The sequence below is a fragment of the Lactuca serriola genome, chromosome 3 (assembly GCF_051521515.1).
Source record: "Lactuca serriola cultivar US96UC23 chromosome 3, Lser_US96UC23_V15, whole genome shotgun sequence".
In the NCBI taxonomy this organism is placed as follows: Eukaryota; Viridiplantae; Streptophyta; class Magnoliopsida; order Asterales; family Asteraceae; genus Lactuca; species Lactuca serriola.
In genome coordinates, this window is record NC_136410.1 from 209,326,183 (window position 1) to 209,354,147 (window position 27,965).

A 27,965-nucleotide genomic window follows, 5' to 3' on the forward strand; every position below is an offset into this window, starting at 1 on the left:
AGTAGATTAAAGAATATTTCTTCCATGTTCCATAAATAAGTTGATTCGTGAAGAAAGGTGGAAAATTGATTTCCAATATATACCCCACTTTTATAATTTTCTTTTAAGGCAATTGTCACAAACTCACCTGATTTGCTTTTAGGCATACCATTGTTCTTTTGTTTGTTCAATCTATTTAGGCTACACATGATACGAGTGGATTTCAAATCCGATGAATTTTTTTCCCAAATAGGATTGAATGATTTTTCTAAATTAGCGGCTTAATTTCGATTATTTATGCAGTTAATAGGGTAAAGCTTGTTACCTGCCAACTCTGTTCCACTTAATTTCTATTTAATTCTTGAATTTTTTGATTAACAATTAGAGTCTATTTGGTTGGTTGGAATCGACCGAAGAAAAAATGTAATAAACAAAATAATGGAATAAACAAGGCATTAGAATGTCACATTACATTTTATGGATCTATGTTTTGTTGGTCTCTAGGAATAGAATAACTTTTCATGTAAAATTTAATGGTATATGTATATATACTTATATTATTATCACTCTATGCTATGTATTATTTTAATTATTATCAACCAAATTCTATTTACAAATTTTAAAATTTTAGCATAATAAACTCTTATTAAATAAAAAATATATATATAGTTTTTTATTTCAAAAAATAAAAATTTCAATCCATTTAGAATAATAAAAAAAAACAAAAGTACATGTTATAATGCAATTTTTTTATTTTATTTTTTTCCTTATTTTTAGTGGCAAATCTAGAACATAAAACCAAATTATTCATTTTTTAAATGAAACGGATAGAAAAAAGATAGTGGTGCGTCTGGATCGGATCGGATCATATAAGCAAAAAAAGATTTGAAGTTCTTATAATTGTACCGGGATGTGGTCTTATATCTTGATATAGCTTTTTTCATAATTCCACGTAGTGAACTTAAATCAACTTTTATATGCTTATGTTCCTCATATCTTTTTCTACTATTTTTTATCATTGCGTTAAAAAAATAATAAAAAATAAAAAAAATAAAAAAACTTGAATAAATTGAAACAAGCACCAAGTCACAAATCAACAATCAAAACAAAGAAATAAGGAATTATCAATGAAACAATGATTTTGTTTTTGGTATGATATTTCTTATTTTGTTAGTTATGAGATTTCTTATTTCACAATTTTTAATTTACAAATGACATTCAAAATATCAAATAATCAAACAAATGACTACAATCAAATAATCAATTCATATTGAAACAAATAAAACATAGTATACAATCATGGAACAATCAAAATTTATGTTGTTGAATCATTGAATAATTAACAAATCACCCTTCAATATTCACTGTTAACAAGAAAAAAAAGCTTGATTCTAGAATCGATATTCTTATATTCACAATTCATTATTAACAAACATTTAATATCAGTTATATTAGAATAAATGAACAATGATCAAGTGAAGCAATAAGTTAAGAAAAAAAAATTACATTCAATGGAATTATGATTTGTGAATCATAAATTATAGATCTTTGATGACTAATAAATCTATGGAATTGGAGCCTTGCCCTAGGAGTTCCTATTGAATCATTGCCCCTCTAAGTAGTCGCTTACATTTATTTTATTTTTAATATAATTTTATATTGGGCTATTTAACTTTATATTGGAATATATATTGACTTACTAGATGTGAGACTCGTATATTATACGGGTTGATTAAATGGAAAATTTATTTGAATTTTAAATTTTAAATAACTGAAAATTATGAGAAAAAACATGCAATAAATAAATAAATTAAAATTATGTGTTTAGTTATCAAATTTGTGTACTAAACGGGCAAATTATAACAAAATGCTAAACACAAAGGTTTAAATTGTAAATTTATTTGAAATTAAAATTAAAATTTAGAATTTTAAATTTGAAATTAAGAGTCATTATGGTAGGTTTAATTTATGGAAACTAAATTAATGATATAATGTAAATGAAAAATGAAGTAAATGACAAATGGAAAATAAATATATCTCAAAATTATGAAAAAATGACATGTGGCCAATTGAATGAGAGAATGACATGTGGCAAAATCATTCTTATCAAAATCAATGAAACAATGATTTTGTTTTTGGTATGATATTTCTTATTTGGTTAGTTATGAGATTTCTTATTTCACAATTTTTAATTTACAAACAACATTCAAAATATCAAATAATCAAAAAAATGACTACAATCAAATAATCAATTCATACTGAAACAAATAAAAAAACATAGTATACAATCATGGAACAATCAAAATTTATGTTGTTGAATCATTGAACAATTAACAAATCACCCTTCAATATTCACTGTTAACAATAAAAAAGCCTGATTTTGGAATCGATATTTTTATATTCACAATTCATTATTAACAAACATTTAATATCAATTATATTAGAATAAATGAACAATGATCAAGTAAAGCAATAAGTTTAAAAAAAAAAAAAAAAGCCCTATTCTGGAATCAATATTCTTATATCCACAATTCATTATTAACAAACATTTATTATCAATTATATTAGAATAAATGAACAATGATCAAGTGAAGCAATAAGTTAAAATAAAGAACTACATTCAATTGAATTATGATTTGTGAATTATAAATTATAGATCTTTGATGACTAATAAATCTCTGGAATTGGAGCCTTGCCCTAGGAGTTCCTATTGTACCGTTGCCCCTCTAAGTAGTCCCTCACGTTTATTTTATTTTTAATATACTTTTATATTGGGCTATTTAACTTTATATTGGACTATATATATTAACTTACTAGGTGTGAGACCCATATATTATACGGGTTGATTAAAACAAAATGTTAATATAAATGATTAAATGGAAAATTTATTTGAATTTGAATTTTGAAATAACTGAAAATTATGAGAAAAAAACATGCAAAAAATAAATTAATTAAAATTATGTGTTTAGTTATCAAATTTGTGTACTAAATGGGTAAATTATAACAAAATGCTAAACACAAAAGTTTAAACTATAAATTTATTTGAAATTGAAATTAGAATTTAGAATTTGAACTTTGAAATTAACAGTCATTTTGATAGGTTTAATTTATGGAAATTAAATTAATGATATATTGTAAATGAAAAATGAAGTAAATGACAAGTGGAAAATAAATATATCTCAAAATTATGACAAAATGACATGTGGCCAATTGAATGAAAGAATGACATGTGGCAAAATCATTCTTATTTATTAGGATAGATATCTAAACTTTTTTGGGCTATTAAAGTATAGAATACAAGCTTTAAAAATCTGAGTTGTATATCTTTTTCCAATAATATTAGGTAGTTCAGTTAATTGTTTTTAGATAGCTCACATTTATTTAATTATATATAAGCTACTATAAAAAAAAAATTAAATAAATAAATAAAAAGATAGGTAAAGTGACCCACCTTCAACCTATGTAACATGGCCACTGCTTATTTCATGATACCAAATGCTATGTGAGTTTCAATTCTAATGTGTATTGGATTGGCACCACTCTTATCATGCCACTATGTACTTTATAATTTTACTGGGCAATGTGGCCAGCTTAGAGTTAAGATGTAGGAATTGTTAAAACAAACATGTTACAGACAAAACAGATATTTGGGTAATTTAACACCTGCGGTTTATTTATTTATGTATTTATTTCTCTAATTTGCCAGTTAAATGAAAGCTCAGCTTTAGAAGTGGGAAATGCAATGGAGCCCATTGAAGAGTTGATACAAATGGTCATTAATACCCCTGCTGCTGATGCATTTCTCAATTACTCACTCAGTTTCTAATGGACACCTTGTACTTCTGTCTTCACATGAATAAAGAGGACTCACACTCACCTTTTTATAATGCACTCAACCCAACTGTATTTGGCTTTTTTTTTTCAATCAATTCTTCCCCTTGTCTGTCCTCAAAAAGCATGTTTATGTCATTTTTCTTATCGAGTTGACTCACTGAGTTGTTTTCCCATTTTTAATCATCGAGTTAAACTAGCTGGATTTTTACTCCTTTTTTTATCATCAATCTTGTGGTTGTCTGTCCCCATTAAGCATGTTTTATGTCACTTTTCTTGGTGTCGACTCACTGAGCCGTTGAGTTCGAGTCATGCATTCGATATTCTAGTTAAAGAAAGGAGTAAATTACATTTTTTGCCCCTGTACTATTTTGATTTTTTTTCATATGGTCCAAAAGAAATCCTTTTTGCGCTTTTCGCCCCTAATTTATGTTTAATCACACTTTTAGTCTCTCAATTACACGGCATTTACACATCAGCTTGTAAATTGACCATTTATAAATAATCATTTACATGGGCATCTATCTTAAGGACTAAAAGTGTGATAAAATGGTGAATAGGAGATGTAAATTGTAAACAAGACTACTTTTTGGACTATATCAGAAAAAGTTTCATGTAGAACAGGAATCAAAAGTGTAATTTACTCTAAAAAATGTTGGATGTTTTGTCAAACCGCACTTACTTTGCTTTTTCATTGTCAATCTTGAGCTTGTTCCCATAAATCACGTTTATATTATTTTTCATGCTGAGTTGACTCACCCGCTAATTAGCAATTTGTCCATAATAATATAGCGAAGTCAACTGTAATTTGACCTTTATCGCGAATCTGCTCCCTGTGTATCCTCATAAAGGGTAATTTTGTCATCTTCATAATGAGTCAACTCACTTTGTCATTACACTGAGGTTTACAAGAGGTGATCCCTTTGCAAGACCACATGGTATTTTTGCCATGTTAATCATCAGTTTAAAAATAGTTGGATATTTTTTTCTTTATGAACTGACTCACTTTAGCGGTTTTATATCTTTTTCAATACAGAGTTGACTCACTGAGCAAAAATTCAGATTCAAGTTAGATTTGGCAACGAATTAGCACCAACTATATATATCCTTGTTATTATGTACACAATTCACGCATTTTAACCGAGTCAACTCAATGTGCCATATAGCATCACTCATGATTTACCTAGTTAGGGCCTGAGTTTTTGTCTAGTTAAGTGTTGAATGGGTAAATGATGCCTGTTACAAACTCAAAGTGTTTCTTTTTTGGACCCAATGTTAGTAAATGGCAATTTTACCCTTTGGATGGACACAATCGTGAGTGGAAACAGAAATTGAACTTTCTTAAATGCTGAATAGGTTGATGATGTTTGTTTGAGTAACTGTTTTATACACAAAGTTGGTTTGTTTTTTTTAAACTGAACATGAGTAATTGACACTTTTACCCTTTGGATGGACATTGAGTGAGTGGACATGGGAAATCAAACTTTCCAGTCTGTTAGGACCCCGTTAAATACGCGCGGGTGAGGGTATCTTATCTGATTATAACCAGACAATGGAGGGGCCAATTGCAATTGATGATTTGATGATTTGGACTGTTGCTAATTTTGGCGTTTTGAGAGCTCCATTTGAAAAGAAAAAGGCAAATTGCTTTCTAAGTTGGGTAGTTGAGTGAACAAGTTGCTTATTTGTCTCTTTATATTTATTTAACCAAACCAAAATGATTTTTTGGAGTGACAAATGGTAGTGGTTTGTATAAATATGTGCATAATACCGATGCATGTGTGGTATGTGACCGATACCAACCTCATGAGCTACGATTCTCGACAAAGAATCCTTCTCGGATCACCTGTTACACAACCCAAATTTTTTTTGGAAACAGAAAATGCGTTAAACGGAAACCTACCGCAATATTTCAGCGAACACCCAGGGTTCGAGCTCCTTTACAGGAGCAAACCCAGCCCCATGTGATTTCCAAGGAAAAAATTCGTACATGTGGCATCACAAAACTCCAACCTCACACACCATACATGATATAAAACTCATTGCATCAACCCAACTAGGCTAGATATCACATGCTACACAACCCAAATACAAAATACAAAATACTTTTCAAATACACTTGCTACCTTACTTTTGTCCTTTTGTTTTTTGTGTTACAATATTAATCTATCTTATTAGACTATGTTCAAATACAAAATACTTTCACTTGGAGATTAAGAATCCAACGTATTATTAAAACAAAGAAAAGTATAATCGGTATATTTTTCAAAGTAAAATATTTTGATAAGAAAATAAAACAAATATATAATGTTTCGGAAAAAAACTGAAATGTTTTAATGTATAAATAAATAAAAATATGTAGTTATAGAAAAGTTCTTACATTTTATCCGTTTAGGGAATTCATTATAAAAAATTGTTTTTCGTCAAAGCCATTGAAATTTTTAAGTTTTTTGTGAAACACATTTATGATAACTTAAAAATTTTCAGCCATTTAATCTATTCTAATAAATAAAGATATTTTTGTCCCATGTTATATTTACATTCATTTTGTCACGTATCATTTTGTGGTTATTTTTAATTAATTTTTTTCAACATGTCATTTTATGATTTTTTTTTCATTTTATTAAATTTTACATAATATTTAAATATAATAATTACAGTTAATGTAATAATAAATCCATATCAATTTCATTAATGGACTTACCTTCTAATTTCAAAATTATTAAATTAAAACACATTAGTTTCCTTTGTTTATTTATCTAAATTATTTATTTAAATTAAAAAAAAAACACTTTAATTTTAGTAATTCAATATTTTTCTCACTTTCCTCATAAATTCAAAGTTATCAGATATTTAGACCTTTATATATAACTTTTGTTTTAAATAAACTCATGTAATATATATAGGTCTAAAAACAAATGTTTGAAATGTTAGTAATATGATAGAAGAAGCTTATATGTTGGGCCATTTTATGTACAATAGACCTAAAACATAAGAGCTATTTTATCATTTATCATTTTATCCTAAGTATTTATGTATTCTAGTATTAGGCCATTAAGTAAAACCTAAAATAAAAGTTTTTTTTTTATCATTTATAATATATATATATATATATATATATATATATATATATATATATATATATATATATATATATATATATATATATATATATATATAGGGTTGAGATCGGTTGAGAACTCAAAGTTTTCCGATAACCCGAGAACTAAAAGTGGAGCGTTGGATCAAAAGTAATTCGTTAAGGACATGATCGTCATCTTACCAATCTCATTTAATGTTTAACTTTTTTTGTGTTATTTAATATATTAATATAAATGACTAAAAATTAACAAAATAGCTCCAAAATTTCGGATTTTTTTTTTTTAAAAATATTTTTCAATTTTTTAAAAAAATGGAGATTTTTTAATTCTTTTCAAAAAACATGAATTTTAGAAAAAAAAAATGAAAAAATATTTTTTAAAAAACTGCATCTTTTTTTTTTAAATTGCATTTTTTCTAGAAAAAACTGTATTTTTTTTTAAAATTGCATTTTTTTCAAAAAAAAAAATTGCAATTTTTTTCAAAACTGCATTTCTTTAACCAAAAAATCAACGTTTTAGATGCATACATGCATATTTTTTCAAATGCATATATGCATATTTGTTATATACTATAATATTCGTAAGTAAATTATAAAAATCTCATTTTCATTAATCAATCCATAAACATAATACAAGTATTTTATTCAATACAAAATAAAATATAAAAAAACTACAAAGATTCATAATGTTATCATTTCATCATATCAGCATTCCAATATTTTTCTTCAATTTATCACTTTTCATCACTTCAATATTTTCAAAAAATTCTTCAAAGCCTACAAGAAAATTTAAAAAAATTCATTAATGCAAGAACACTCAGAAAAATACACAAGTATATATCATGTAAGATTCACATGTGATTATATCATGTAAGATTCAAATGTGATTATATAATGTGATATTCACATATGATTGTATCTTTTAAGATTCAAATGTGAAATTCACAAGAAAATAAAATAACAAAGACTGCTCACACAAAATGCATGTGTGCATATTGACATAATTCATATGTGATTTACTAGTGATTTACATGTGAATCACATGTAATTCATATGTTATTCACTTGTGATTTACATGTGAATCATGTGTAATTGATATGTGATTCACTTGTGATTTACATGTGAATTACATGTGATTAATATATGAATTACATGTGATTTACATGTGAATCACATACGAATTACATGTGATTCACATATAAATCATATATGAATTAGATGTGAATCACATGTAAATCACATGTAATTCATATATGAATCACATCTAATTCATATATGATTTACATGTGACTCACATGTAATTCATATGTGATTTACATATGAATCACATGTAATTCATATATGAATTACATGTGATTGAAATGTAAATAACATGTGATTTAAATGTGAATCACATCTAATTCATATACGATTTATATGTGATTCATATGTGAATAACATGTGAATAACATGTGATTCATATGTGAATCACATGTAAATAAGAACAAAAATTACAAGAGAAAAGTTTTGGGAACAAAATTGAAAAAAACAGCAACACTCAGGGACCAAAATTGTAATTTACGCTAAAAAAAATTTGAATCTCATTCTCACCACTTCAAATGTGTCAAGCAATCTACGAAGTTGGTTGGCATGCTGCTCCTCATCATTCATACCATCCAGCATTATGTACTCAATGAAAATCTTTTGTTGACTGTAAAGTCAATACCTGAAGGGTATTTTAGTAATTTTACACTGAGGAAATTAAAAAAAAAAAAAAAAAAAAAAAAAAAAAAAAAAAGAAGAAGAAGCAAAAAAATAGCTACCTTTTCTTTTGATATTTTACTAAAGCATTCATAAGTTTTTCTAAAGGAAAAGCACGAGCTGCAGCATTATTTGACACCTAATATCTTGAACCGGTGCATGAAGAGACACTGTTAGGTTTATATTTTGTAAGTAACCATGAAGCTTGTTTATTGCATGAATTATTCCAACCTACAATAAATTATGAGAATGATAGATATGAATCTAGAAATGTTCTTAAAAAGACTAATATTGAGGATGTAAAATGGAGCAAACAAAACAAACCATTGAGACAGTAATTTTCTTGGGTGAAAGCTGAAAAGGGAATGCTGTCATTACTCGAATAGCTTCAACTAAAGCATTGTAGTTGTTTAATGGCTCTCTAATTCCCTGAATACAAGATGATGGTATCAGTTGTAGTGACATAAATTTCAAGGAAAACTTTTAGGTATTTACCATGAAAACAACATTGCGAATGGGTGATAATCGAGAAGCATGTACTAATTGTTCTACAATCTCTCCTATTGAGAGGTTGCTCTTGAATCCCATACTTCCAGTTGCACAAAATGTGCAGCCCATTTTGCATCCAACCTATTGAAGAGAATGATTCACATACATGTGTTGTGATATAGAGCAAAATGTCAATTGAATCTATCAACTGAAGAACTCAAATCAGGAAAGAATTTCGGTTTGGAAGGAATGGATATGGTAATGGTTTACCTGTGAGGATATGCATAAGGTAGATCTTGGACCACCAGGACAAGGTTTGCCTCCATATTTCCCTAAAAAAGTCAAAAAAATAGCAAGAGTACCTGAAGTTGAGGTAGATTAGATCGCATTAATGGATTAGTTTCTAATTCTTGTGTAGCACCTGGTTCTTGGTGCGTACTCTTTTGTTAAATACTTTGCATTTTAGCCTTGGACTCGGCGAGTTGAAGGTCCAACTCGCTGAGTAGAAATGAGAAGGGACACGGGACTTAAGCGATGGACTCGGCGAGTCAGGTCCTGGACTCGACGAGTAGACCTTATTTGGACAAAAACCCTAATCCAAGGGTTTTCACCCTATTTAAACACTTTAACTCGGTCTCCTTCGTCTTATTTGCTCCCAGAAGACCCCCATAGCAAACCCTAGCCGTTATTGAAGCAATCTAAGGCATTTGGAGTAACTTTGGTGCTTTTGTGATCCAAGGAGGGAAGGAAAAGCTTGAAGGAACAAGAGGAGGCTAAAGGGATCAGAGTTTGTGCACCATTTCCAGCTCATTGAAGGTAAAAAGTTTGTACCTTGCTCTTCCATTTGCTAGATCCCATTTTGTGAAGTTTTAGGGCTTTTCTAAGCCATTTTGGTCACCAACCATGATTGCAAGCATGGTTTGGAGTTGATGTTTCGTATCTAGGTCCTTAGAGGGGTTACAAGGCAGAAAGGAGTGGCTCTTGCACTCAAAGAAGGCCCCATGCTTTGAGAGAGCTTGTTTAAGGACCTTTTAAGCTCAAAGTCCCATGCAAGCACATAAAGGTTGTAACTTTACGTGCTAGATCGATTGTAGAAGCATAAATCTATCTTTTGGTCAAGGGTTGTAGACCAGAAATCGAAGATTCAGTGAGTGGATGTGACCAACTCGACGAGTTCGTTCTTGGACTCAGCGAGTTCAAGGTTTCTGACCCATATCAGTTGAGGGTCATAAGGACCCAGTTGAGTGTGGAAAGGTTTTAGGGGGTCCCAGGGAGTGACCCAACGTTCTAGACTAAGCCATTGTTTTGGAAATTCATGGGACTCGGCGAGTGCATGAACAGACTCGGCGAGTCCAAGGTAATCTTCTTAAGGATGAAGATGAACTCGACGAGTTGTTCATACAACTCGGTGAGTCAAGGACATGACCTATGTATCAGTTGAAGATGAACACGACGAGTTGTTCACACAACTCAGCGAGTCGGATGAGGATTCAGTCGATGTTCATTTAGAAGGAAAACTCGTCGAGTCATCGCCTAACTCGACGAGTAGACAAGTAGAGACAGGTATGAGGACAAATGGAAGGATAGGGACTCGGCAAGTTGGCGAGCCAACTTGGCGAGTCAGGTCAACTGGAAGTTGACTTTGACTTTGACTTGGTCAGGGGTAAAATGGTGATTTTACCCTAAGAGAAGTGAGCAGTGTATGACTAAGTGTTTTGTGGGAATGATAGTCAGAGGATTTCCGGAGCCGCAGCGGTAGTAGTCAGAGGATTCCCGTGTAGATCAGTAGCTACTACGAGATGAGTTACCTTCCGGTAGCAGTGGGTCTACGGCTATAATGCCGGCCCACCAGTAAGGGTCGTATGTTAGATGATTATCTTTGTGATATCATCTAGTTTTGCAACTACCTGATATGTTATATGCTGGCATGATATGTTATATGTGATAGTAGTAGAGTTCGGTTGTTAGGACTGAAGGGTAAGTCAGACACCCCAGATATGTCTGACAGTATGTGATGTTATGTTTATATGCTGGCATGTTATGTTATATGTGATAGTGGTAGTAGGAGGGGAATAGTCCCCAAGTTCGGTTGTTAGGACCGAAGGGTAATTCGGACACTCTAGATATGTCTGATAATATGTTTATGTTATGATATATGTGATAGTGACAGTAAGGGGTGGAAGAGTCCCTAAGGGTCGGTTGTTAGGACCGACGGGCGGGTCAGCACCCCAGAATGGCTTGACACGGGTAGGACGGCACCCCAAAATGGTCGCATGGGTAGGTCGGCACCCCAGAATGGTCGTACTGGGTAGGTCGGGCACCCCATAATTGTCTGGCAGTATGTATGCTATGTGATTGTATGGTATGTGGTATGATGGGGGAACTCACTAAGCTTCGTGCTTACATTTTACAGTTTTGGTTTCAGGTACCTCCTCAGCGAAGGGGGAGGAGTTGGCGCGGTAGCGACACATCATACACACACACTCTATGCTTTCCGCACTATGAGTTGTTCTGGGATTTGTACTCTGACATTATTACGTTTTTATGATTCGGTTTTCAGATACAAGACATGTTTTTATTAAATGATATGATCGGATGATATTTTGCTATAAATGTTTTGCAAATCACTTAATCAAAAATGAAATTTTTGGACGTGAAAATTGGGTCGTTACAAGTTGGTATCAGAGCCCTGGTTTGAGGGATTCGGACACACCTTCGGGGGGGGGGGGGGGGGGGTCTGGACTCAAACCGAGGGATTAAAATATTTTTACAAGGGAAATGACTTTCTAAAAGCTAAGATAAAAGAGTTTTGAGAAGGAACAAGTGTGTGATGTGCGCAACCGGCCGAGCTCAAGTAAGTATTCCCCACAGTACCCATACCAGTTATCTTATGTTTTATCAGTTTCAGTAGAACAGCATGCTAGAATAGGACTAAGGATCTAGGAATGGTGCCTTATGTGCCTGCTTTATGTGCTTTAGCTTATGAGAATTGCATGATAGTATTGAGTAGACAGTAGTAGGATAGCATGTTTAGGTTATGCCTGGTAGTATGAGCTTAGCATTATATGCTAGTTCAGCTTCTCATTATGTGGACAGATTTGCTTGAGTAGTTTTCCTGCGTTTGAATGCCGCTTGCTTTGTGCTTTGTGGGACTCTGAGTGATGGGAGTTAGTCATTAGGTGAATACATCACGTCACATGTGATCAGGGTTCAATAATCTCAGAGTGTTGGATTTGGCCCTATTGCGTAGCTCCTGTTTGAGTCTAACCGTTGTAGGGACGAGTCTGTTACTTGAAGGATTATCTGAGCCTCATCACATGTGATTGTATTCAGGTAATGGCTAATTGGCATTACAAGGAGGCCTTCAGCAGCTGAGGACCGGTTTGGGTGGAGTTAGAGATTTTCCCTAGGGTAAGCCTAGGATGGGAATAACAGAGGATCAGCAGTGGTGAAGGGGATCTGGTGGAGTCAAAGTTGTCCTTGAGGAAGGTACGGATAGATGTGGAAGGTAGTATGGGCCCATACTACTGAAAGAAGAGGATTCGTACCCGAATTAAGGTGGGCTGAGGCGAGACCAGGGAACTTGTAGTAGATGTGATCCCTTTAGAGATATTAGTATCACTAATGGTTGTCTGTATGTATTGCAGAATGGTGGTACTACGTCCGAGGCCAGCAGTTGGCAGTTCATGAGAGGGATCGGGTTCGGGATTAGGTTCCGAGCCAGTAGATGAGAGGCTACGCGAGTTCATCACGTCAGAGATCACCAGAGGCATCCTTGAGTCGACCCCTATCATTTTCGGGTCGATCAAGGAAGGGATAGTTGAGCTGATGCAGGACCGCCTCAGGGCGTTCAGGAGTGATATGACATCTGGCCAGTCAGGATCCCGCATACTGTCCTTTAAGGACTTCAGGGGCAGTGGTGCACCAGATTTCCATGGGGTGAAGGACTCCATTGCTGCCTGACGATGGATTGCAGACATTGAGTCCGCACAGCTGACCAGCTTCTGCCCCGAGGGGTCGAAGGTACGATTTGCAGCAGGGTATTTGAGGGATCGGGCTAGGGATTGGTGGGAGTCGGTTGGTGACTCTATGGGAGCCTCGGCTGTTGAGGCTATGACATGGTCATATTTCGTGACCCAGTTCTGAGCAGAGTTTGCGCCAGCTGTACAGCTTCAGCATCTGCCTAGGGAGTTTTTGGACATGAGACAGACCACAGAGACTGTGTCGGAGATCACCGCCATGTTCCGGGAGAGGGCATTGTTGGTGCCCCAGTATGTGGGAGATGAGGATATGAGGAGGACCCGCTACCACGACATGCTATGGGCCGACATTCGGGAGCATGTTAGTTTTTCAGCATGCCCTACCCTGGATTCCATGATTTCCAGGGCAAGGGAAAGGGAGATCGATCTGTAGCATGTCCGAAAGAGGAAGGTTGAGGAGGGTCAAACGACTGGGGCTTCGGGGAAGAAGCCCAAGGGATCAGATGGTAGGCCGAAAGGCCAGTCAGGACCGGGCCGCTGCAGGAAATGCGACAGGCCACGTGAGGGGGCGTGTAGACTGGGATCATCGGGCTGCTACAAGTGCGGCAAGACGGGGCATTTCAGCAGGATTGTACTGCCCCTGCACCGGTTATTCAGACGTCTGAGTTGCTGTGTTTCCACTGCAACCAGAGGGGCCACAAGAAGGCCAGCTGCCCCCAGTTGACAGCAGAATCAGCGCCAGTGAAGGCGCCAGCTCCAGCTACCCTGCGGATCACTAATGGCCGGCAGGGCAAGGTAGAGGCTGTAGTGGTGAGGAGTCGGGCATTCCAGTTGACTACCGAGGAGGCACGCGCTGTACCCAATGTGGTGACGGGTATGATTTCTTATCATTATGGTTTATGATGTGCTGCTGTGATTTTGATATGCTATGTGTGTGCTCTATTTAGGATCGTTCCATGTGAACGGTATCCTAATTCAGGTACTATTTGATTCAGGTGCTTCCCGATCATTTGTCTCTCTTGCGCTTAGCAAGAAGTTTCCTGAGTCTTCGGGCATGTTGGATTGCCCTTTAGAGGTAGAGATTGTCGATGACCGATCGGTGCGAGCATCGACGGTATTCCGACACAATGTGCTGAGATTATTCGAGGAGTGTTATCTGGTGAACCCGGTTCCTATTCCGTTGAGAGGGAACAAGGTGATTATAGGCATGGATTGGTTGAGCCCCAATGGGGTAGTGATAGATTGCGCACAGCAGCTGGTTCGGATCAGGACCCCAAGTGGGGGAGAGTTTGTAGTTCAGTGCGAGAGGCCACAGCAAGGACCAGCAGTATGTTCAGCAGCGAGAGCTAGGCGTTACCTTCAATAGGGTTGTGCAGGATATGTCGTCTATCTTATGGATACCAGGGAGGCGGATAAGGCGACAGTGGGCGATGTGCCCGTAGTGCGAGAGTTTACGGATGTATTCCCTGAGGAGTTGCCAGGGATACCTCCGGAGAGGCAGGTGGAGTTCAGGATCGACCTAGTCCCTGGTGTGGCTCCGATAGCCAAGGCACCGTATCGGTTGGCTCCTCTTGAGATGCAGGAGTTGTCTACACAGCTCCAGGAGCTGTTAGACAAGGGATTCATTAGATTGAGTAGTTCTCCCTGGGGAGCCCCGATTCTGTTTGTGAGGAAGAAGGACGGGTCGCATCGGATGTGTATAGATTATCGGGAGCTGAACAACGTAATGGTGAAGAACCGTTACCCACTCCCGAGGATTGATGACCTCTTTGACCAGCTACAGGGAGCATCTTGGTTCTCCAAGATTGATTTACGTTCAGGATATCATCAGATGAGGGTCAGAGAGGAGGATGTATAGAAGACTGCGTTTCGGACGCGCTATGGCCACTACGAGCTTGTGGTGATGCCCTTCGGGCTCACCAATGCTCCTGCCGTGTTCATGGACCTCATGAACCGCGTGTGTAGACCGATGTTAGACCGGTCTGTGATAGTGTTTATTGATGATATCTTGGTTTACTCCAAGACGCACGAGGAGCACGAGGAGCATCTGTGAGAGGTTCTAAAGACTTTGAGGAGGGAGAACTTGTATGCTAAGTTCTCCAAGTGTGAGTTCTGGTTGCGCGAGGTGCAGTTCCTTGGGCATCTCGTCAACCAGAACGGGATTTCAGTGGACCCGGCCAAAGTGGAGGTCGTGATGAGATGGGGGGTTCCGAATTCTCCATCTGAGATTTGGAGTTTCCTAGGATTAGCCAACTACTATCGAAGATTCATCCAGGATTTCTCCAAGATAGCCGTACCCCTAACTAGGTTAACAAGGAAGGTCGTGGTCTTTCGTTGGGGCCTGAGTACCAGGCCGCGTTCGAGACACTGAGACAGAGATTGTGCAAGGCGCCAATCTTAGCCCTGCCAGAGGGCATGGAGGATTTTGTTGTGTACTGCGATGCATCCATCTCAGGATTAGGCGCAATATTGATGCAGAGAGGGCATGTCATCGCCTACGCGTCGAGGCAACTGAAGCCTCACAAGGCGAACTACCCGACGCATCAGTTGGAGTTGGGGGTTGTTGTATTCGCCCTCAAGATATGGCGACATTACCTCTATGGTTTTCGCTGTACCATCTACACGGACCACAAGAGTTTGAGGTACCTCATGGATCAGCCGAATCTAAACATGAGGCAGCATCCGTGGATGGACGTGGTAAAGGATTACGATTGCGAGATCCTTTACCATCCGGGAAGGCCAATGTGGTGGCCGACACGCTTAGCCGCAAGGCAGCGCCAATCATGGATATCTATCTGAGGATGACAGTTGTGACTCCGTTGTTGGAGCGAATTCGGAAGGCCCGACAGGAGGCCGTGAAGGAGGAACATCGGAAGAGCGAGCAGATCGTGGGGCAGGTTTCCTCCTTCGACTATGACAGTCGAGGATTACTGACACTACACCATAGGGTGTGGGTGCCATACCACGGGGGTGTGCGCCAAGTTCTGATGGAGGAGGCGCACAAATATCGGTTCTCCATTCATCCCAGGGCGATGAATATGTATAGATTTCTTCGTCTGGATTATTGGTAGCCCTGCATGAAACGGGATGTGGCATGGTTTGTGGAGCGGTGCTTGACCTGCAGGAAGGTCAAGGTTGAGCATCAGAGACCTCACGGCAAGATGCAACCGTTGGATATTCGGCTGTGGAAATGGGAGGACATCACGATGGATTTTATCATCAAACTTCCCAGGACCGCGCGGGGAGTGGATTCGATCTGGGTCATTGTCGACCGATTAATCAAGAGTGACCATTTTATCCCAATTCAAGAGGGCGTCTCAGCCGAAAATTTGACCGACATCTATATCCGGGAGGTGGTGGCGCGACACGGTGTGCCAGTTTCTGTGATTTCGGACAGGGATGTGCGGTTCACTTCCAGGTTTTAGAAGAAGTTACATGACGAGCTGGATACTCGTCTGCATTTTAGCACCGCCTTTCACCTGCAGACGGATGGTCAGAGCGAGGGGACCATCCAGACCCTGGAGGAATGCTGCGAGCATGCGTGTTAGACTTCGGGGTAGTTGGGATACCTACCTTCCATTGGCAGAGTTCTCCTATAAGAATAGTTATCATGCGAGCATTGATCGTCCTCCCTTTGAGATGCTATATGGGAGGAAGTGCAAGACCCCGATATGTTGGGGCGAGGTGGGCCAGAGCGTAATGGGGAGCACTGAGGTAGTGCTCAAGAAGACAGAGAAGATCCAGCAGGTCCGGAGCAGGCTTCAGACTGCTCTGAGTCGGCAGAAAAGCTATGCCGATAAGCGCCGATCAGACCTGGAATTCCAGGTCGGGGATATGGTTCTCCTGAAGGTATCGCCATGGAAAGGCGTTATTCGATTCAGGAAGCGGGGCAAGTTGGGACTCGGGTACATTGGACCATTCAGGGTTATAGCCGGGGTGGGCAAGGTGGCATATAGGCTGGATTTGCCAGCCGAACTCAGTCAGATACACAGCACTTTCCATGTTTCTCAGCTGCGAAAGTGCCTGGTGGACGACTCAGCAGTGGTACCCTTGGAGGACATTCAGGTTGATGACAGCATGAATTACATCGAGCGGCCTGTAGCGATCCTTGACCGGAAGTCGAAGGATCTAGGGAACAAAATAGTGGAACTCCTAAAGGTGCAATGGCAGCACCGGAAGGGGTCGGAGTGAACTTGGGAGCCGGTGGACGAGATGATGGAACATTACCCCGAGCTGTTTCAGGATCGAGCAGCAAACTTCGAGGATGAAGTCTAAAATAAGTGGGGGATATTTGTAGCACCTGGTTCTTGGTACGTATTCTTTTGTTAAATACTTTGCATTTTGGCCTTGGACTCGGCGAGTTGAAGGTCAAACTCGTCGAGTAAAAGCGAGAAGGGACATGGGACTTAAGCGATGGACTCGGCGATTCGGGTCCCGGACTCGACGAGTAGACGCTGTTTGGACAAAAACCCTAATCTGAGGGTTTGCACCATATTTAAACACTTTAACTCGGCCTCCTTCGTCCCATTTGCTCCCAGAAGACCCCCATAGCAAACTCTAGCCGTTATTGAATCAATCTAAGGCATTTGGAGTAACTTTGGTGCTTTTATGATCCAAGGAGGGAAGGAAAACATTGAAGGAACAAGAGGAGGCTAAAGGGATCCGAGTTTGTGCACCATTTTCAGCTCATTGAAGGTAAAAAGTTTGTACCTTGCTCTTCCATTTGCTAGATCCCGTTTTGTGAAGTTTTAGGGCTTCTCGAAGCCATTTTGGTCACCAACCATGATTGCAAGCATGGTTTGGAGTTGATGTTTCGGATCTAGGTCCTTAGAGGGGTTACAAGGCAGAAAGGAGTGGCTCTTGCACTCAAAGAAGGCCCCATGCTTTGAGAGAGCTTGTTTAAGGACCTTTTATGTCACACCCCCGAACCAGACGGCGGAAACGTCCGAGGGCTCGCGTGACTTAAATTGAATATCATGACAATGAATATACATGAATCATAACATAAACATCATCATGCATCAATATATTACAACTGGAATTGTTCACATCAAGTACATTATTTTACAAATCCATACATAAATTGTTTGATAGATTTCATAAGCAAAACACCCTAACATACTTGGTACTTATTTCCCTGGCTTACATGTTACCTGAGAATACAAGTTATTTTGAAAAACGGTCAACATATGGAATGTTGGTGAGTTCATAAGTATGTTGTGGTAAAATGGTTTGTGTAGTTTGTAAAACCTAGAAAATCCGATATTTTCTGAAAAGACCATTGTAAAAAAAGTGTGAAGATCCGTACATATATGCATGATGATTTCAAAAAGACATGTATAATTGAAGAACTTAGTATTATCGTACAAGTGAAAATGTTGAACTTCCCCAAAAAACCCGATGTATCCCAAAACATAAAATACAATGGTTTCTCGAATTGTTATACCACCCACTATAAGAAAAAGGGGTATCGGAGACTGACATAATCAGTCTCCGATGGTTAATAATCAATCTCTGATGAGAATCAGAGAATGATTTAGCTAGTCCCCATCCAGTCCCCGAGACCTAGTCTTAGATAGTCTATTTTTTATGTATCTGAGACTGAACATCAGTCCCTAATACATCAAACTATCAAGGACAAAAAATCAATATCTCATTTAGTCTCTAATTTTTTTTCATCAAATCCCCAATTTGATGTCATATAAGTCTCTGATATTATCTTTTAGGGACTAAATATCAGCTCTTAATAATATATTATTAAGTCTCTAATGTTTCATTGACATCTCTATTTTATGTCATATTAGTCCCAGATACTATATTTCAAAGACTAAATATTAGTCTTTGATATTATCATGTTCAGTTTAGTCTTGAATATCTTTCCTTAAAACTATCATTCTGGGACTGAATATCAGTCTTCCAAACTATCTAATTTAGTCTTAAATATTACTTTTCAATGACTAGATATTAATCTCAGATACCATGTTATTCAGTCCCTAACATGATTTTTTCAGTATCAATCTCTAACCTAATTTTTAAAGGACGAAATATCCGTCTCAGATACAATATCATTTGGTCCTTAATATGATTTTTCAGTTACTGAATGTCAATTTTAGATACACTGTCATTCAGTCTCTAACCTTGTTTTTTTAGAGAATGGTCTACGATTCAATGTCATTTAGTTCCTATTATGTTTTTTTTTACATACTTGTATCTATTAGAAGAAGCCAATAAGAAACAAACAAAGCATGTATATAACAAAAAGAAACTGTTTGTATATTGGAATTTTACATATCTATTCTTAAGATAACTGAAGTTAAATGTATAATCAACATAAAAATATCAACTATACTGATAGAAAGTACTGAAATACTCCTTCAGTTGTAGGTTACTTCACTTGATTGGTTGTAAAAATCTACTAGCATCTTGACCTGCCCCAAAAATGATGGTCTGTTACATTTGAAAATAATAATAAAATATGGCTCATATTTTTTTGTCAAATATAACAAGATGGAACAAGATAAAAAAAAACATATTTAAATGGCAAAACAAATACATTACCATTTTCTCATGAATTATGGCATACCATTTTAAGCGAGGTCTTCATATTGTTTTGAGCCCAACTAACATTCCTTTTGAGCAAATATTTCTTTGCACAAACAACAAAAAAATGAACTTTGAAGAAAATAGCGAAAGAGAGAAAAAAATAAATAAAAGAGTAAATTACATTTTTGGTCACCGTATTTTTTCAAAAGTTGCAAATTCGGTCCCAAGCAGTTTTGGCCTTGACTTCTTTTTGTTTTGAAAGGCTGTTTTAGCCGTGAGTTAACAGTTATTATAATAATTATCCATTTCAATCTTTCATGTGACTTACAAGATGAAAAAAATTATGAATTAGTTGATACTACAACACAATACAATAGTTATTATAATAATTATCCATAACATCCCTACATGTATAGAACCTACATTATTAAAGTAACTTTAAAAATTCTCAAGAATGTAAACTAACAGAAATTTTGTCTCAGAGTCAAACTTGGGATGACCAAAATCATATAAACTTACCAAATCACAATGGAGTTTTCTTTTCCTTCCATGGTTTAGCTTCCCTCGTCGATAGCTCTTGTTTACATATACATTTTCATACCAAACTGCAGCTGTTAGAATGAAGGGTATATCAATAACTTACTTGAACTGAAACAAACAAACAATAATCATAGATAAATGGATATAAGGTAGTTGGCCCACAAGATAGCTCTAAGTGTAAACATAAAGTCAAATATATTAGATTTCCATGTTAGGCCAACAACATTCTCCAAATGGTCCTCTTTAATGTATCCCCCGTTTTCTTACATTTAAGAATTTTGCAAATCACATAGATATCACCTAGAAGCCCACAAACACTTTTCTTCATGAATGTTTAACACATTACACATCATCTCTTACTTGGATCAACTTGCTAACAATTTGAAGCCACTAGAAAATAATATGCTATCATTATGTCTTTCACCTGAGTACCTCCATTCCACAGGGGAAACTGGAAACAAAAAAGAATCCCACCCTGTATGAAATTTTCTTCTAACAAATCATTAGCCTTATAGAAAAACAATCTAGAGCCAGATACAACAAAAGATTCAAACTTTAACAACATAAGCCATATCATCAACCATGTGATAGCTTCATTTCTCTATCATATCTATGAAATCATAAATTTTACATCAGATTCAAACTTCAATCTTAACAAGCAATGAGAGCCTGTTAACTATTGGAATTTTGAGCAACTGAAATGCCATTTGCGTGCAGGCTGTGAATTGTAACAACATGTGATAAAAACCTAAGATGCAAACTATGCTTGTGATTGTGTGTTGTAATTGTGTTTTTGTGTGAGAGAGCGATAGAGAATTGTTTAAACCTCAGATGACCTAAATACATGAAAACACACGCAAAAAATGATAAAGGTGCCAAACACTCCACAATTCTATTTTTAGTAAAGAAACATCTCGCAAAAAAGAGATGTCTCGGTTTTTTTTTCTTGAAATCTTCCGTTGTTGTATCTCTTATCCCAAAAACAAACATTAAGCAAGCATTTAAATGCAAACACAGACACACGAAACTCTTTGAGTGAAAAATAATGACTGTCTGAGAAATATCAAGTAGAAATGATCTATAATTGCAAATGTTTTTCCCCGAACAAATGAATAGATCTTAAACCTACCTCTGAGATTTAATCATTGCACATTTTTAATAAGAGATCAGGAAAATGTATCAAAGGGTGCGGAAGAGACGGTCGTCGATAGAGGTGTCGAGCTAGATCAACGAAGCGGTGGTGGCGACATAGAGCGAAGGTCATTGAAGGCAACTGCAACGTGGAGAGCGAGGATCTACGACAGTGGAGTGGATCGATGGTGCGGCAGCGATGAACATAGGGTTTTTAGTCGTTAGGGATTATAGGGTTTTTTGGTTAGGCATGACTGCCATTTGCGGGTGTTGTGAAAATATAACTGATGACAGCCAAGATAAATCCGTGAGAGGGGAGTGGGAGAATAGGAGGGAATAAAAAAATAAAAGGCTCTTAAAATGAAAGTTTTGGGGGAAACGAGAAGGGGACATAAAAAAAATGAAAATAATTAATAAATGGAATAAAGATAGATTTCGAATTATTTAAACATTTAAATTAATATATATCTATTAGAGACTAAAATTTAGTCTCTAATAAGTTTCCCTCTAAACTCATAATTGGTGCAAATCTATCAAAAACTGAAATTTAGTCTCTAATAAGTTTCTTTAAAAAAGAAAACCATCGTAAGTCTATCAATGACTGAAATTCAGTCCCTACGAGGCTTCACTCCAATGTAAAAATTGAGTAAGTATATCAAATACTGAAATTCGGTCCCTAATAAGATATCCTCCAAACGTACTTCACTGCAAATATATTAGGGACTGAATTTCATTCTCTAATAGGGTTGTTCAGTCTCTAATGATTCACACATTGAAATCAGTCCCCAATAGAATCAAGGGCTGATTAATCAGTCCTAAATACATGGTATTCGAGACTCATTAATCAGTCTCTAAATTTTTAGTCACAGATGCCCATTTTTCTTGTAGTGACCACAATGAATGATTTTGATTACTCTTCCTTGATTACTCGGGTGGTGTTGGATTAATTAAGGTTTGTGAGTTGTTATAACCGTGCATGATAATGACTAGTTATAACTACAGTCTGCGAACGATCCTTAGAGGCGTCGCCCGTTTTCACTCACTTAATCCAAACGACCTTGATTACTAATGATTAACAACCTGAAACTATTTACTTTGATTACTCATAAGCTTAACAAACGAGGGGAAGAGGAGTACGAAGTCCTGCTACTTCCGTGAGTTATTTTAGGCTATCGAGGATGCGAAAGACACGTTGGCCCATGTCGCATTTGATTACTTTGACCTTATGACAATACTACTGGATCACTAGGACCCAATAGCACTTAAGAAGCCATTTAAGGTCCCTTTACATGGAATTGGGTCATAGAAGGCCCAATAACATGTAAGCATTATCCCTTGGGCCCAAAGATCATGTTAATGGACTTGCAAGGTCCAACAAGAATGATTTGAGACTTTCAAGCCCAAGTGTCGAATGTTTACTTGTCTTAGGTATCGCATATCTATTAGAGAGTTCGACTTAACAATTGTTGTTTTGTATCGACCCGAGACAGATCGATTTGTAAATAACGATGATTTGAAATTATACGTGTATTTGTCTTTCGATTGGTAAGCCGTAGATTAGTATTTTTGACTCAATATTCTATAAATAAAATAATTGGTTTAAAAAAAATAGTGGTTTGACCTTTTCAGCCCCTTTCTTTTGTAAGATAACAAATGTAGTCCTTAATATAAAAGAAAAGTCATTTTAGGTCCTTAAAACATTTCCTTGACACTTTTGCATCATAGATTTGTTGAAATGACATTTTTAGCTCGAAACTTATTTTGTTAACAGTTTCAGCCCTTCCAGAATGATATTTTCCGGTTACAGCCCAACTTTTTGCAATTTTTACACTTTTAGCCCAAAATCCAAAAACTTTACATTTTTTTAATCCTTTTTAGGAATAAAAAGCATTTTCAATCCTTTAAATAGTTTTGTTACACTTTTTATCCCCCGTTTTGAAGAAATTGTAATTTCAGCCCCTTTTAAATGTCATTTTTCGCAATTTTTGGGCTTATTGGGCCGAAAAGCCCAAAATTAGCCCATTAAGCTAAAAATTTACATTTCAAGTCCTTTGAAAATTTTAATATTTAGAAAAACAATTATTGAAATTGTTTTGACTCTTTTGACCCTTAAGAAACCGTGATTTGGCAACTTTTAACCCAAATTTTTGTATATTTGACAATTTAAGGCCAAAAATGGGTTTTAATATTGAAGTATGTTTAACACAATCTTATAAGTTATTAATCTTGACTTGTTTGGTGTAAAATAACTTAGATCATGTTTGTTTACTTTCTCATGTCATAGATCTCGAATTAACACCCCTTTTTAGTTACATGTTCGTCACAAAAACACATAAAATCATACATACATGCATAAAATCACACATAGCATACACATACACATAGATCTACACATTTTCTTGTATTCTCCCCCATAAAACATAAGAAAATCAAAGAGAGAGAGGTATAAAACTCACCTTGAGTTGTGGTTTCGGTTTTGAAGGAAGAAATGAAGAAAGTTTCGATCCTAGCAAGTCTTCTTGGAGGATCTCGAACTTAGAGGCTTCTAAGAGAGTGATCATGAGTTTGAATAGATTAGGAAGAGATTTTGAATAAAACAAAGAATCTAGATCATAGATCCAAGCATGATCTTACCTTAGATGATGAATTTGTGGGATAATCTCCTTGAAAAGCTTCCTAAATCTCAAAAACTTGATGAAGAATGGAGAGAGTTTCTTTGATAGCGTTTAAGTGAGATGTGTGTGTGTTTCTTTGTGGTTTTTGGCCGAAGGTAGAAAAGAGAGAGGAAGAGAGAGTGTTGAAGTGATGTGTGCATGGGAACATGGGATGAATTGCATGGAAGACCAATATGTAAAAATAAGGTGGCATGGAAAGTCAACTCTTCTTTCTTAATGCTTGAGGTTGGGCTGAGAATTAGAGAAAGAGTATGAAATTTTGGGCCTTTGGTGTTTAATCCATATTATGGCCCAATTAAATGATTCTTGGCCCAAAATAAATCTAAAAATGATTTTTATGGCTTATTAGGGCTAATTAGGTTAGTTATGGCCGAATAAGGTCCATTAAGGTGTTTTATTTCATTCTAGGCCCAATATGGCCCAAAATAATAAAATAAATGGAAGTGGGTTTAGTTAGAGCCCATTTAAGAGTTCTAAGCCCAAGATAGTCAAATTGGAAGCTTATTGGCCCATTGGGCCCAATAAGGAAATCCTAGTCCAAAATGGACTTAAACCGGGATTTCTAGGGTTTCTAATTCTTTGTTGACTATTTGCAGTGTTTGATTGAAGTTTTGTTGTTATTGAATAAGCATCATACATGCTTTCACATTGTTGGTTCACATTTGTTATCATTGTTCGATGTTTACAAGGCATCAAAATTCCTAGTTGTGACGTCACCCCCCGTTAGAGGGAATGTCGTCCCGAAATTCTTTTGTAAGCTAGATTTGAGAATGCGAGAATAGGTGAGGGTACTTCTGCTTCATCTGGTCTTCGCATTCCCAAGTGAATTCTGGCCCACGCTTCGCGTTCCACCGTACCTTCACAATTGGAATGCGACTTTGCTTAGTACGCTTCACCTCCCTGTCCATGATTTTGACTAGTTCTTCGATGAACAGGAGATTCTCATTGATTTCTATTTCATCAAGGGGAATGACGAGGGTTTCATCGGATAAGCACTTCTTTAGATTGGAAACATGGAACACGGGGTGTAGACTGCTGAGCTCAGCGGGTAGCTGCAGTCTATACGTCATTGGACCAATTCGGGCAAGAATCTCGAAAGGTCCAATGTATCGTGGATTCAATTTTCCCCATTTTCCAAAATGAATAGCCCCTTTCCAGGGAGAGACTTTTAACAACACCCGATCTCCGACTTGAAACTCCAAGGGCTTTTGCCGTTTATTGGTGTAGCTCTTCTGTCGGTCGCGTGATGCTTGTAGTCGAGCTCTGATTTGAACTATCTTTTCCGTTGTTTAACGTATGATCTTTGGTCCCGTTAATGTCTTCTCTGATGTCAGTTCTTTCGCTAGCTGGGTGTCACCTACCTCAGCCCAACACAACGGTGAGCTATATTTACGTCCATACATCGCCTCGAAAGGAGCAACTTTGATGCTCGTATGGTAACTGTTGTTGTATGAGAATTCAACTAAGGGTAAGTGGGTATCCCATGACTTCCCAAAGTCTATCACACATGCGCGAATCATGTATTCAAGTGTCTAAATGGTTCGTTCACTTTGACCATCCGTTTGTGGATGATAAGCAGTGCTCATGTCGAGATGTGTTCCTAGAGCTTTTTGAAGTGATTGCCAAAAACGCGAAGTGAATCTACTATCTCTATCTGAGATGATAGACACTGGCACTCCGTGGAGTCTCACAATTTCCTTGATGTATATCCTCGTCAACCTCTCCATCTTGTAGGATTCTTTTATTGGCAGGAAATGAGCGGATTTCGTCAATCTGTCGACTATTACTCATATCGTGTCTAATCCATCTGATGACTTGGGTAGCTTGGTCACAAAGTCCATAGTAGTCCTCTCCAATTTCCACTCGGGAATTACTGGTTGTTGTAATAGTCTTGAGGGCTTCTGATATTCCACCTTTACTTTAGCGCAAGTAAGGCATTTGCTAACATAGGTGGCAATCCCTGCCTTCATGTTAGGCCACCAATAATGTTACTTAATATCCAAGTACATTTTGTCTGAACCTGGATGGATGGAGTATCACGTCTTGTGGGCTTCATTCATGACTACCTCTCTGAATCCCCCAAGTTTAGGTACCCAAATGCAGTTCATGAAATAATATGCTCCGCCCCCAGTTGGTTGACGTCTCATTGAGTGTATCGCACCCAAAATACTTAGAGTATATTTGTTCATGCTAAATGACATGAACCTGATACTTAGTGTATTTAAAATTCCATGCTAAGAGACATGAGTTCAATACTTAGTGTATATATAATTCCATGCTAAGAGACATGAGTCCAATACTTAGTGTATTTAAAAATACCATGCTAAGCGTCATGAGTTCAACACTTAGTGTATTCAAAAAACCCGCGGTTAATGAAATGATAATGCAATTGCTGATTTTTATATACTTAGCGTATTAGTGTAATGATTGAATAATTACATGTGAAATCCAATCATGGATGTTAAGTGCCTCCAATATGGACACTTAGTGTGTCAATGGTAGCAAGGGCAAAGCAAAGTGCCCGGTAGATCAAGGCGCTGTATATCCTGAATAGTGCACAGTAAACGAGCAAGCCAAACACAAAACAAAACAGGTAGACAATAGATAATGCCTAAAACAGGCCAAATATACATCCAGGAAAGCGAAATACTATTTAGAAGTTCAAACATTACAAGGCAAAACATCACATACTAAACTAACAGAAAGAGAGAAACCTTACGACTCCAGACCATCCCCACGAACATCCTTCTCACTTGCCACAGCCTCCTCCCCAACACTCTTTCCAGCATTTTCCCCAACCACCCCACCATCGCCTTCTCCATCATCCACAACAACTTCACTAACGTTGCCATCACCCGCACTCGCCCCAAAATCACGCTCACCACCACCAGACCCATGATCCTTAACATCACCTTCTATGTCAGCACCCGTCACCAGCACCATCTCATGAACTACAATACTCTCAGGCGTACCCTCTGAACCACCAAAGGAGCATAACTCCCGCAAACCTTCAATACCCACCTCCCCTAAACCTAACAGATTTGCATGATCCATACTAGCGAATGACAAAAGAGCATCATTTATACTAACCACGAGACCAACAGGAGACGCACCAACAACCGCCTACCCACTCCCACCGCCACCTGAAGTCTTCTAAACAGACTCAACCCCAGCCATGTACGTAGCATGGCGGATAAGACTGATGGCGTTGGTAAAGTCAGGGTGCTCTATCAGTTTATCAACAATACGAACAACACCGACGTGCAACAACCAATCCAAGTCTCGCCGAGCAGCGTCCACATCTGACTGCAGTGACGATACAAGCTTGTCGCGATCGACAACATCACGCTCAAGACTTTCAACCTGGATCATTAAACCTTCATTCATTTGTGTGAGAGAGTCGACCTTGGTTTCCAATGCAGCCCTAGCCTCGTCAAGAATGTTCTTCTCGGATGCCAGCAACTCACATTTCTTCTCAGAAGAACGAAGATCATCACCAAGCTCACTCAGACGATGCTCCAAACTAGCCACACGCGATCCACAGGTGGCATGTGTGGCCTCCACCTTGCCAAGGGTATGGATACGCCGGGAACCTGCAACAAGATAAAACATGGCATGTGCAGCAGCGTAAGCCATATTGTGAGCAAGGGCAGGATTACCCATCGCCTCCATATCCCCAACTGCAGCTGGAGGGAAGGCGTGGCGCGAGAATTCCAAAGCATTGGCACGCACAGAAAGACAAGAATCGTTGCGAAGATCCCAAGATGGCACAAAAACCATAGACCCAGAAGCACCATCACCAGGGCCACCATCTTTGGAAACTGTAACCGGCCCATGGGGGCCAAAGCCCTTCGCCGGAGAAAGCTTGGAGGGAACAAACGGGATAGTCGGAGAAGGAATGGAAGAAAAATCTGAAATAACGGGCTGTTCAGTCGCCCTATTGATTCCCTCAGACTG

At 37.4% G+C, this 27,965-nt stretch overlaps 1 long non-coding RNA gene and 1 pseudogene across 1 annotated transcript; both read right to left on the reverse strand.

Annotated features, from left to right (window-relative positions):
• Positions 1-782: 782 nt before the first annotated feature.
• LOC145096003 (uncharacterized) lies at positions 783-9,600 on the reverse strand (annotated as a pseudogene).
• Positions 9,601-19,347: 9,747 nt separating this feature from the next.
• On the reverse strand, positions 19,348-21,653 carry LOC145093561 (uncharacterized). Its single transcript, XR_013702917.1, has 2 exons — positions 20,470-21,653; positions 19,348-20,273 (listed from the first exon to the last, which is right to left on the reverse strand). It is a non-coding gene; the product is annotated as an uncharacterized LOC145093561 (long non-coding RNA).
• Between the last annotated feature and the right edge of the window lie 6,312 nt (positions 21,654-27,965).